Below are 12,738 nucleotides of genomic sequence, written 5' to 3' on the forward strand. Positions count from 1 at the left end.
ATACAATTTGGCAACAGATAGAGACAATCCCTACCCAGCAATGGGATCACAGTCTAGAAAGGAGGAGACAGACAACAAGACAAAACAAATAGTCATCAATAGCATCAAAATAGATAAATAACTTTATAGATACATACACATACAATTGCTTGCTATGTGACCTTGGGCAAATCACTTAACTTCTTTGTGTCTTGGTTCCCTCACCTGTAAAATGAGGATTCAATTTCTGTTCTCCCCTCTTCTTATACTGTGAGCCCTATGTGGGATAGGGACCGTGTCCAACCTGATTAGCTCTGTCACTTAATCACTCTGTACCTTAGTTTATTGATCTATAAAATGGATGTAGAGTAGAGGTGTTGAGCCCAGGTGAAAGAAGAACTGCCTGATTTGATAGCCTCCTATCTATACCAGCACTTAGCACCCAGTGCTTAAAACATTCCATCATTAAATTAACAAAGTCTCCTTTGGAAAGACTAGAATAATGGAGTAAAGGCTATGCTTCATCTCTCAAATGTCCAATTTATTGTGTTTTCTTAGATTGTTTGCACTTCTCATTCCCAACCAATGGCCAGGGTGGTAGATTTTCCTCCCAAGATATTTACTCTGTTCAGAAGTTTTTAGTTATTGGTCCCTACAGAGGGGAAGGTGGCACAACCATTTTATTTACAACTAGCTTCATTGAATTTGTAGTGGCCTAGTTGAACTCAAACAAGTCCCAGAGTGTCTGGTAAAGGAGAATTTTATTTGCATTTAGTTTTCCATAGCTTCAAATGTTAACAAACACATCTCTAAGGTACAGTTTTAGAGTATTCCTCAACCCCCCAGAATGAGTACCTCTCCCTAAAATAAAACTCCAGCAACCACAACTTCTACATCTCTGTGAAATCTCACTGCTCTGTCCTTGCAAACTTTCACCTGTGCCTCTCAAGTTAGCCTAGGCAGTGGGTTTCTCTCCTTCTCAGGCTTGGATGGAGAACTCGAGACCCTCAAAACTCTAACTTTTAGTCAATATATTTGAGTGCTTACTGTGTGAAGATCATTGTTCAAAGTGATTGGGAGAGTACAACATAATGAAGCAGACACATTCCATGCCACAACAAGCTTACAGTCTACAGGGGGAGATAGACATCCATCAATCGATCTTCCAAATCTTCCAATTGGATGCCCATTGTCTTGTCTTTTTTTTTGAGCCTTCTCTGACCTTTAGCGACACCATGGACACATCTCTCCCTGAGCGCCCCACCTCCATCTGCAATCGTTCTGGTAGTGGATCCATAGAGTTTTCTTGATAAAAATACAGAAGTGGTTTAACGTTGCCTCCTTCCGTGCAGTAGGCTTGAGTCTCCACCCTCGACTCTCTCCCGTGCCGTTGCTGCCCAGCACGACTGAGTTTTGACTTGTAGCAGATTGCCTTCCACTCACTAGCCACTGTCCAAGCTAAGAATGGGTAGGCCTCTGCTTGACTCTCCCTTCCATAGTCAAGACTGGTAGTGTACTGGAAACTCCAGATGTGACCTATCAACCTTTGTGTGAAGCAAAAACTCCTCACTACTGGCTTCAAAGCTCTATCAACCTTCGTATGAAGCAAAAGCTCCTCGCTATTGGCTTCAAAGCTCTCTATCACCTTGCCTCCTACTACCTCACCTCCCTTCTTTCCTTCTACATCCCAGACCACACACTCTGTTCCTCTGCCGCTAACCTCCTCACTGTGCATCGTTCTCGCCTGTCCCGCTGTCGACCTCTGGCCCACATCCTACCTCTAGCCTGGAATGCCCTCCCTCCTCACATCCACCAACCTAGCTCTCTTCCCCCTGTTCAAAGCCCTACTGAGAGTTCACCTCCTCCAGGAGGTCTTACCAGACTGAGGCACCCTTTTCCTATCCTCCTCCTCCCCTCCCCAACGCCCCTACCCCCTCCCTCTGCTCTATCCCCCCTTCCCACTCCACAGCACCTATGTATATTTGTACATATTATTCTATTTATTAATGATATGTATATATCTATAATTCCTTATCTATTTTGATGCTATTGATGCCTTTCTACTTGTTTTGTTGTCTGTCTCCCCTTTCTAGACTATGACCCCATTTTTGGGTAGGGATTGTCTCTATCTCTTGCTGAATTGTACTTTCCAAGCACTTAGTACAGTGCTGTGCACACAGTAAGTGCTCAATAAATATGATTGAATGAATAAGCCTGAGAGAGAGGGTGTCCATTACTGGATCTCTTTTTGCATGTTCAGTCCATAATAAACTCTTGATTGGAATAATGTATAATAATTATGGTATTTAAGGGCTTACTAGGTGATTGGGTAGAGTTCTTGTCCCACCTGAGGCTCACAGGCTAAGTGGGAGGGAAAGCAGGTATTGAATCCCCATTTTACAGATGCAGGAACTGAGAAACGGAGAAAGCAAGTGACTTGCCCAAGGTCACATAGCCAGTAAGTGGCAAAGCCAAGATTAGAACGTAGGTCCTCTGACTCCCAAGCCCATACTCTTTTTTGGTTATCTCTTCTGTTAAACTACATACATAACCTATCTCAGAGTCTTCCCTATTCCTGCGTGACCTGAGGGTCTGTCTCCTAAGGTCTGCCTGAATCCGAATTACAGAAAGGAAGAAACATTTATTAACAAGTACTTTACAGTTTACTAAGAGATTTGCAGGAGTTTCACAAAGACTTTCAGGTAAATAATTCTCATCTAAAGATATAATAAAAATGGTATTAAGTGCTTACTTTGTGCCAGGAAATATACTAAGCACTGGGATAGGTACAAATTTGTCAAGTTGGACACAGTCCCTGTCTTGCATAGGGCTCGCAGTCTTAATCCCCATTTTACAGCTGAGGTAACTGAGGCCCAGAGAAATTAAGCCACTTCCCCAACATCACACATCAGACAAGTGGAGGAGGCAGAATTGGGACCCACGTTGTTCTGACTTCTAAACCCATGCTCTAACCCCTAGCCCATGTTGCTTCTCCAGGGGTCTGTGTCCCCTCCCCTTCTCTCAACCCTTGCCAAGATGTTAGCTATCCTGATTCTGAAGCCAGCCAAAGATTGGCAATCTTTTGTCAGAGACAGTATGGTTGACATGCCAATGGATTAAGCAGTCAGATGTGGGATTATATTCCTGCTCTGCTATGACTTTCACTGTAACCCCGAGACTAGATGTTCTTATCTTTAAAATGGGAATAAAAACTACATCTGCCATGCTAATTAATAGCAAAATGGGCTCTAAAGCATTCCAACTGATCTTGTTTACTGAGTGCCTATTCTATGAGAACACTAAACTAAATATAAGGCAGAGGAGTAAGTGTAAATGATCCCCACCCATGAGGAGTTTGACTAGAAAGGGAGACATATTAAAATAAATTACAAATGGAAATGTATTTAATGCTGTGGAGCTGGGTGTTTTTAATGGTATTTTTTTAAGCACTTACTATGTGCCAGACACTGTACTAAGTGCTGTGGTATACACAAGCTAATCAAGCTGGACACAGTCCATGTCCCATATGGCACTCAGTCTTAATCCCCATTTTACAGATGAGGTAACAGACACAAAAGTGAAGTGACTTGCTCAAAGTCACACAGCAGACAAGCGGTGAGGTGAGGGTGACAAGTGACTATCAAACATGCCCAAGTGCCTAGGTGATGAAGAAGGGAGGGCAAAAACAGGAAAGAGTGGGCTTAGTCAGGGTAGACCCCTTGGAGGAGGTGTGACTTTTTTAGTAGGGTTTACAATTAACACTAAGAAAAGCTCAATTACCTAAAATGCAGAGGTTCAACCCAGAGGCATGGGTATTCAAGATTTTTGCCTTTTTTAAAATTTTACAAATATAGTTGCATTTATTACATCATCTATAAATTAAGCCCACATTGGAAAAAAAAATCAGCTGTTCAGCTACAAAAAATCAAAAACAATTCTAAGTACTTCTTAAGAGGGGAGTAGCAGTGGAGTCGGGTCAGCAATAGCAGACAACTCATCCCTCGAAGTAAACGGAGATTTAGTGCACCAAATTAGGCCAGGAATCACCCAATTTCTTTACAAGCTTGAAAGTGAAGAAAAAGGTTTCTTTGAAACTTACAAGGAGACAGTTCCCACCAATATAATGTCTTCCAAAGTACACCCTGCAGAGAAAGGGTTTGAAAATACCTCTCCGCACAGCCCCGAATCCCCAAATTCCAGTACACATCGCCAAGGCACCAGGAACCAGTGCCCTCTGCTGGATGAGAACCTCCTTGAAACATGGCGTTGGCTTGAGCTATTGGAGAAAATCCCAGAATTCATAATCTGGGATGGACATTTAGGGCATTTGTAGCACCTAAAACAAAGCTACACATATTCAGTATAAACTCTCATATTCAGACTCTCCTTATCCTGAAAAACCTAGTGATTGGACCTTTTCTAGGAAGGCTGGACTTGTCTGAAAGAGCTAGACTTTTAAGATATTGAAATGCTCTGTATGTGTACATCGCTACGTAAAAACTGAAATAACCAACAGGTTTTATAAATAGTTTGGTAATCTATAAACAAACTCATAAGACAGGAAAAAGGATTCTGTTACAGAACTCAGTGATAACCACAGTGGATGCTACACTATACTTTTCACCTCCAAATACAACATTATGTTGTTAGTACACTTTATCCTTTAATTTTATGCATATCAATTGAAAATGGAAAGATGGTGATTGTCAGTGGATTTTGATTTTTTAAAACGGAAAAAACAGATTTATAGCCAGGCAGGCTTCCACCCTGCAAATCCCAGTTAACCAAGTCTTTAGTTGCCCCACAGTACGTTTTGAAGATGTCCTTTTGTACTGGTGCTTAGCCTAGACCAGTATTTAAATACCTGCTAGGTACTCAATAAAAACATGGGGATATGTTTCTGCTACAGAATAAAGTTATTGCTTTTTCTCAACTTGTCTTAATGTTTTGTTTCAAACTTTGGCTCTCTCAAATTCTCTGGATAACTGTCCAATCTCCAATTTACTCTGTATTTCACGGTGATGATTCCCCATCTAGACTGTAAGCTGTTGTGAGCAGGGAATTCATCTGTTTATTTTGTACTCTCCCAAGCACTTAGTATGGTGCTCTGTACACAATAAGCACTCAGTAAAAGTGATCGAAAGAATGAAAATCTCCTATCCAAAGATGGTAGAGCAGACAAGAGATGGTCAGATTAGAACCCTGGTCATCTGACTCACAGGCCCATGCTTTTTCCACTCTGCCAAGCTGCTTCCCAAACATGCATCTGTGTGTATGTGTGTGTGTGAGTGTATGTAACACTCTGCTATTTTCCCTATCTGTAATTTATTTTAATGTCTGCACCCCTGTAGATTTTAAGAACCTTGTAGCCAGGGATTGCATCTAACATTTCTGTTGTATTGTACTTTCCCAAGCATTTAGTACAGTGCTTTGCACACAGTAAGCACTCAATAAACTGTGGGCTAAGTGGAAGGAGCAGAGGCCTGGGAGTCCGAGGATCTGGGTTCTAATTCTGACTCTGCCACTTTCTTCCTGTGAGACCTTAAGCAGGTCACGTAACTTCTCTGCCTCAATCTTCTCATCTGTAAATTGGATTAAATCCTACTTCTTCCTCCTTGGATTGTGGGCCCCATTTAGGACGGAAACTGTGTCCTCCCTAATTATCTTGTTTCTTGCCTAGAGCTTAGTACAGTGCTTGGCACATAGTGCTTAATAAATGATTATTAATTATTACTATTATAATTAATAAAATATGGTGTACATATATTGATCATATTAATGCAAGGGGTAATTTTTTCCATGAAGCAGAGAAATGTTTAACATGAAACTTCCTCCATTCACCCTACTCCTAAACTGCCGAGTTGCCTTTTTGGTGCAAGAGACTCTCTTCCAGTGAAACTATGCCTCACTCTCCATGATGGTGACTTTCTCTTTCATCTAGTTTGCCAGATACCCTTTGATCAGTTTAACAGTGTTCAAACTTTTTCTTGCTAGGCTAGCACAACATGAATGCTTTCTCTGTATTGGATAATAACTGCCCAGAGCTAGCTTAACAACCTTCCTTACATTTTTTTACCAGTTTAGCAGCAAAAGATTTTGTTTCAGAACTCACTAAGACCGAGTTGGCATACATCACCTTTCCTCCCCTTCCACCTCTCTCTCAGTTCAGTTCACAATTTAAGAATGGGAGAGGTGAGTAGAACAAAGCCTGTTGCATTCACAATTGATATCAATCTTTCTGCTTCTCCTTCTGGAGTTCTACTGGGTAATGATTTACACATGAATCACAATGAGCCCAGATCTGGCTTGGCTATTTGTAGAGGAGCAAAGATCAGTTCTTCAAGGATTTTTAGGTAGACTACACTTCGTTGGTGCAGGAAGACCAGACCTTTGTTGGAAATGTCTGGTAAAAGTGAGATCTGAGCCCCTGGTGCAGTTCAAGTTGTTCTGCCTGGACTAGTGATTCCAAGTGACAGGTTTCAAAAACCCTACTTGACTAGATGCTTTCTTCCTTCTTCTTTATGTCTCTTTCCACAGTCTCTTCCCACCACTCCCCTACTCAACTTATCTTCTATTTTCTATTTTCTCTATTCCTCTGTTATCCCCTCTGTACTTCTCTCTATCCAAAATGTGATCAATGGGTAGTGAAGAGTCTACGCTTCTCCAGCAGTTTTCCTGCTTCTTTGTTTCCTGTGTCCTCCAATCCGTATTTCCCCCACTTCACCGGTCTGGTAAATGTTTTGTTCACCTCAGGCATTTCAATATATTTACATACTTGTATATTCAGCTATTTCAGCCTGACATATTATATTACTTCCCATGATTTTGTTCATGTTTTTCCTTTCCCATTAGAGTGTAAGCTCCTTAAGGAAAGATCAGTGTGCCTTCCTTATGTTGTATTCTCTCAAGTGCTTAATGTGCTTAACACTCCATGGGTGTCCAATAAATAACACTTACTATTTCCCCTGGGTTTTCGCCACACTCAAGAGAGTAACACATTCTAACACTCTGCTAGAAATACCTATGTTTTAAACTCCAACCTTTGGATTTTCTTCCTTTTACGGAAAGGGGTCGACTACCACATCTGCATAGAACAAATGACCTGCTTAATTTTCTGAGCATGAAGTAAACAGATGGGGTCTATTCAATTCCTTTTTCTGTCCTGGCAAGATGAACTCTAAGATTGAATAAGGCTTTTCCACTAGAAATGGGATTGGGGTTTGGAGAGAGGTTGGAGGTTTGGCAGTAGTCACCATAAATCTTCAAAAGTATTACTGAGGGTTCTAGCCAGTGCACTTAAACACAGAGTGGATTTGATTTTTAAAAAATGAGGTTTTGGTCCTCCTGCTCTTTTGTGAGACAGTCTATAGATGAAGATTCATGGATATTAAATCAAATATCTTCTCCATTCAAACTGTGACCACGCTGATCCAAACACTTATCCTAACCCACCTTGACCACTGCATAGCCTCCTTGCTGATCTCCCTACCTCCTATGTCTCCCCTCTCCAGTCCAAACTTCACTCTGCTGCCCAGATCACTTTTCTAAAATAAAAAAAAAATCAGTCCATCTCCCTCTCCTCAAAAACCTCCACTGTTGCCCTTTCATCTCCTCATCACTCCTTATCATCACTTTAAGGCACTTAATCCACTCTCCCCCTCCGGTGTTACCTTGCCTGTTTCCTACTACAAATCTAGTAGTACTCTCTATCTAGCAGTACAAATCTACTGCTCTCCCCCCACCCCAACCCTTCCCCATCTGCCCTCCAACCCACCCCACTTGGCTCCTCTAACGCTATTCTGTTGACTATTCCTTGATCTCATCTTTCTTACCATTACCCCTTGTTCATATCCTCCTTCTGTCCTGGAATCCCTTTCCCCTTTGTATCTGACAGACCTCTCCCCATCTTCAAAGCTTTACTAAAATCATAGATCCTCCAAGAGGCCTTCCCTGATTAAGCTTTCCCTTCCCCTATTTGCCCTCCTTTCTATGTTGCCTATGCATTTGGGTCTGAACCCCTCAAGCACTTCGATTTTTCACCTCATCCCCAAAACACTATGTACATATCCATCTGTAAACGCAGGTCAGGGACCACATCCAACCCGATTATGCTATATCTATCCCAGCCTTTAGTACAATGCTTTGCACATAGTGAGTATTTTACAAATGTATTATTATCATTGTCTGTCTTCCATTCTAGTCTGTAAGCTTCTTATGGGCGGGGATCATGTCTACCTCCTTCATTGTATTGAACTTTCCCAACAGTTTAGTACCGTGCTCTGCACACATTAAGTGCCCACTAAATGCTATTGATTGATATATAGAAAGCTATTTCAAACCCAAATTGTTTTCTAAAAATGCTATATTTTATTTATGAGCTTATTTTCATTCTAATTTTCTAAATTTTTTTTGTCATCATTAGGTACTACTAGAAGAGGGAATGAAAGAATAATAGCAAGTGTATTGAAAAGAGAATGGGAATGGAACAGGTGAAGGAAGAAATGGGGAGAAAAAATGTGGCAATGTAAGGTAGAAAATAGGACAAAAGATGGTGAAGGCTGATGATCCATGAGGAGGGTAAGCACTAGGGATTATAGAGGAAAATCTAGGAATGTAAGAAAGCTAGTGAAGGACCTTTTTTATGAATTCAAGAATGAAGTCCATGATGTCTTATTAAGGATGGGATATCCTGAACCGTAAGAATGGATGGAAAAAAGGCAGCCATCATACTGACCCTTCAAGTATCCTTTGGTGCCACTGACAGACACTGCTTGGTCAGAGAGACCAATGGTATAGCATTGTTTATGGGCTTTTTTTCTGAGGAAAAGTCAACAGAAAAGTTAACTTTTGCTGTAATAATGCTGGTATTTGTTAAGCGCAGCTTAACTATGTGCAGAGCACTGTTCTAAGCGCTGAGGTAGATACAGGGTAATGTAGTTGTCCCATGTGATGCTCACAGTTAATTTCCATTTTACAGATGAGGGAACTGAAGCCCCGAGAAGTTAAGTGACTTGCCCACAGTCACACAGCTGACACAAGTGGTGGAGCCGGGATAGATCATGAGCTTCTTGTGCTCAAGGATCATATCTACTAACTCCATTGTATTGTGCCTTCCCAAATACTTAATACAGTGCTCTGCTCATGGTAAGCATTTGAATGAATTCCAATGATTGAGGGGATGAAAGGAAGAGGGACGTGTGAAATGAAAGGAATGGAGTTGAGAAATATATTTTCTGGAGGGGCTCCATTACTTTCACCCATTGGAATGAAGATAAACCCTCTTGGCTTTTCAGATCCAGGCTGTGTAGCACAAACAGCAGACCAAAAACCAAGTGAATATCCAACACTTGGGTCTCAGTGAGGAAGGCTAAGTAAAAATTAATAGGGTCAAAACCTAAACTGTGTCAGATTCACAGAAAAGTCATCTGAACTCTGTTCTTTCAGAGATGTTTTTGACAAGCTCCAAATATGTATGTGAGATCTAGTTTGAGGGAAAGGGGAACCCTAAATGCAACTTGACTTTTGGTATAGCTTTTTCTTTTGTACTGCCTTCTATAAGAACTCCAATGCTGAGGTAGTAGGAGTGTACTATCAAAGTGAAGTGAAGAATTGAGGCATTTATTTAAATAATGCAGGCTCCACAATTCTTTTTTTGTCTGAAATGTTCAGATAATTGAGGTAAAAGTGGAATTTCTGTAAGAATTGCTGCATAACTTGCTGCCTCAAGTTTCCACTTCATTTTGTCCAGGGCAGATTTATCTGGCCACCGAGTATTCAATTGAATAGGAATTTATCAAGCACTTTAGGACAGAATGGAAAAGAACCCGGGTGCCAATTTTCATTTGGGACATGAGGGCGAAGAAGGGGCAGGGATTTTAGTGGTGATGAGGACTAGAAGGGGGAGGCTTCCAAGAGCTAATAGGCCAGAAAGCCAACATTTGGGGCCATTTCAGCCCTGACTGGAGGCTCTCTGGCCTTGTCAGAGACGGGGGAATGAACAAATCTGTCAGTCTAGCTCACACAGATGGGAGGGCCACTACTCCCATCACCCCCAATAGTGGCAACTGTGGAAGAGAGTTTCCTTTAAGTTATTCTTGAAAAGTTTTTTTCCAAGTAGTTTTTTCGAAATCAAAGTGACCAAATAGCTGCTAAAAGCAAAACTCAAATTGTCTTTCTCTCACCGATGTTGCAGTTGCACTTTGTGATTCATGTGAATTACTGATTAATTTATGGGCCGCATGTGGTTGTATAGGGACAGAAAATAAGGTGAATTCTAAATTCCCTGACTGCTTTTCATTCAATTTTTCACTTTTAATGTGGCCTTAATGGCATGTTTTGTGTTTAATCTGGAAAGAGTAGTCTGGATGAAGAGTTTAAATCATGGGATCAGGTTCAATTACATCCCGCCACAGGGAAAATCTTCTGACTAACTGCTGAAAATGAAGTGCAGTGGTAATCTCATGGGGAGATGGTAGTTTTTCTCAGCTATTTTTTCGGTTTTCTCTGCAGTACACAAAAAACAAAATAACAAAGCCTCTTTAGGTAGCACGATCCATCGGAAGATCCTCCAAAAGGAAAAGCTTAACCCATCTTTGTATTAATATAGTAAAATTCCATCTGTCGCTCTTCATGCACCAAACACCTTTATAATACATATCTTATATCCTCTTACTGGTAATTTATTTTAGCATCTGCCCCCTGCTGCTTATACTATAAGTTCTTGGAGGCGGGATCATGTCTACTAGCTTTATTGGACTCTCCCAAGCATAGTTTAATGCTTTGCCCAGAATAAGTGCTCAGTGAATATTATCAATAGATGGATCATGCAGATGAATCCAATTCTTTCCTATATAGTGTAATCATTTTGTGTGGGAGGCAATAAAATAGTTCTTTTCTGTTTGCACTATCTTTTTCAGGAGCATTCTCTTTCCACTAGGCCAAGCTGACTGTTGTGGGAAAGGGAATGTGTCTGTTATATTGTTATGCTTTCTCAAGCACTTAGTACAGTGCTCTGCACCCAGTAAGCACTCAACGAATTTGAGCCCAGAACAATATTGTCTGGGCCACAGGAATCCAATCTCTTATTGAAAGTGGTTGCTTCAACAGTATGTTTGTCCTTAAGTTTCATTGTCCCCAAGAACCCTGAGCTTCTGATGAGATGGTAGCATCTGAAAGCAGGATAACAATTGGTTAAACACAAATACTCAGTTTTAGTTGCCCTTCAGCCTCAACAAGGCACTGAGAGGAAAACACTTCTCATAGGACTGACATATGAATGTGTTGTTGAGGAAGAGGTGTGTATCGCCTACACCATAAATTCACTCCAGTTTGAAAGCTGCAAGTGGGTGTTTTGAATGGCAGTTCACCAGGACAGTCCATAAGCGAATGATACGATTGAGCAAGTCTTAGTGGATGTGGGAAAGAATCTAAGAAAAGAGCCCTGCGATTGTTGTTCTTAGTTACCCATTTTTAATCATGTGCATGGCATTCAGCCCCCTCCCCCCAAAGGTGTTTTCTTAGTTTAATTTCAGCTCATTCACACCAAATTCCATGTGAAACTCCCAAAATACAGGGTGACCCTATAACACAGGGAGGAGGGGTGGGTGGGAGAGAGGGAAAAGCAAAGCTATACTAAGAGCTTGAGATTTTTTAGCTGTTTATCTTTGCCCGGGGGTACAATAGCTCTCTAAAGAGTCTGTCCACTAATCTAGCATTCCAAACCAAGACAAATCGAGGGGAGGCTGTCAGAGAGTGAGTATCAAAAGGAACATACCAATAAGAAGAAATTAGTGTTATCAATTGATCTTTGTGTTTGAGCTCCAATAATAACCTAGGAACGCTGTAGCACATAGACCACATAATTAAATGTATCACTGAGCTTTAGACTCTCGAGAGTGCTTGATTTTCAGAGGGGTCAGTATTCCCACAGGTAGAGTGGTGAGAGCTTCCTCTCCTTTTTGGGACCTAACAGTCTGGCAATGTAATTCCAGGAGAAAGGGGAAAATGATCCAGTTCTGTCCAATTGTAATTGGTGGTGTTATCTTATGCTGACGAGTTATGTCTGACCCATAGAGATGTCATGGCCATATCTATACCAGAACACCCCACCTCTATCTGCAATCGTTCTGGTAGTAGATCTGTAGAGTTTTCTCGGTCAAAATACGGAAGCGGTTTACCACTGCCTCCTTCCATGCAGTAAACCTGAGACTCCACCCTCCAATCTCTCCCATGGTGCTGCTGTCCACCATAGGTGAGTTTTGACTTGTAGCATATTGCTTTCCACTTGTTAGCCACTGCCCAAGCTAGGAATGGAATGGATATGCCTCTGCCTGACTCTCCCTCCCATAGTCAAGACTGGTAGAGTACTGGTAACTCTTCAAGTATGACCTTGAGAGGTAGTCCAATTGTACTAATAATTATGGTATTTGTTAACCATCTACTATATGCCAAACACAGTTACAACCAATGCAATCAGATTAGCACAGTCCCTGACCCACATGGGTCTCACCATATAAGGGGGAACAGATATTTAATCCCCATTTTACAAATGAAGAAACTGAGGCAAAAATCAGGTGACTTGTCCAAGGTCAAACAGGCAAGTGGTGGAGCCAAGATTAGAACAGTCTCCTGACTCATAGTTCCGGGCTCTCTGCACTAGACCAACTCAATTTCTCAACCTGAATTTGTAGATCACTTGCTGGGAGACTGCTAGAGGCAGGGGGGGCTCTGCTGGGTGCCTGCTGGAAGTATGGGGCTGTG

The sequence above is a fragment of the Ornithorhynchus anatinus genome, chromosome 11 (assembly GCF_004115215.2).
Source record: "Ornithorhynchus anatinus isolate Pmale09 chromosome 11, mOrnAna1.pri.v4, whole genome shotgun sequence".
NCBI classification, from domain to species: Eukaryota; Metazoa; Chordata; class Mammalia; order Monotremata; family Ornithorhynchidae; genus Ornithorhynchus; species Ornithorhynchus anatinus.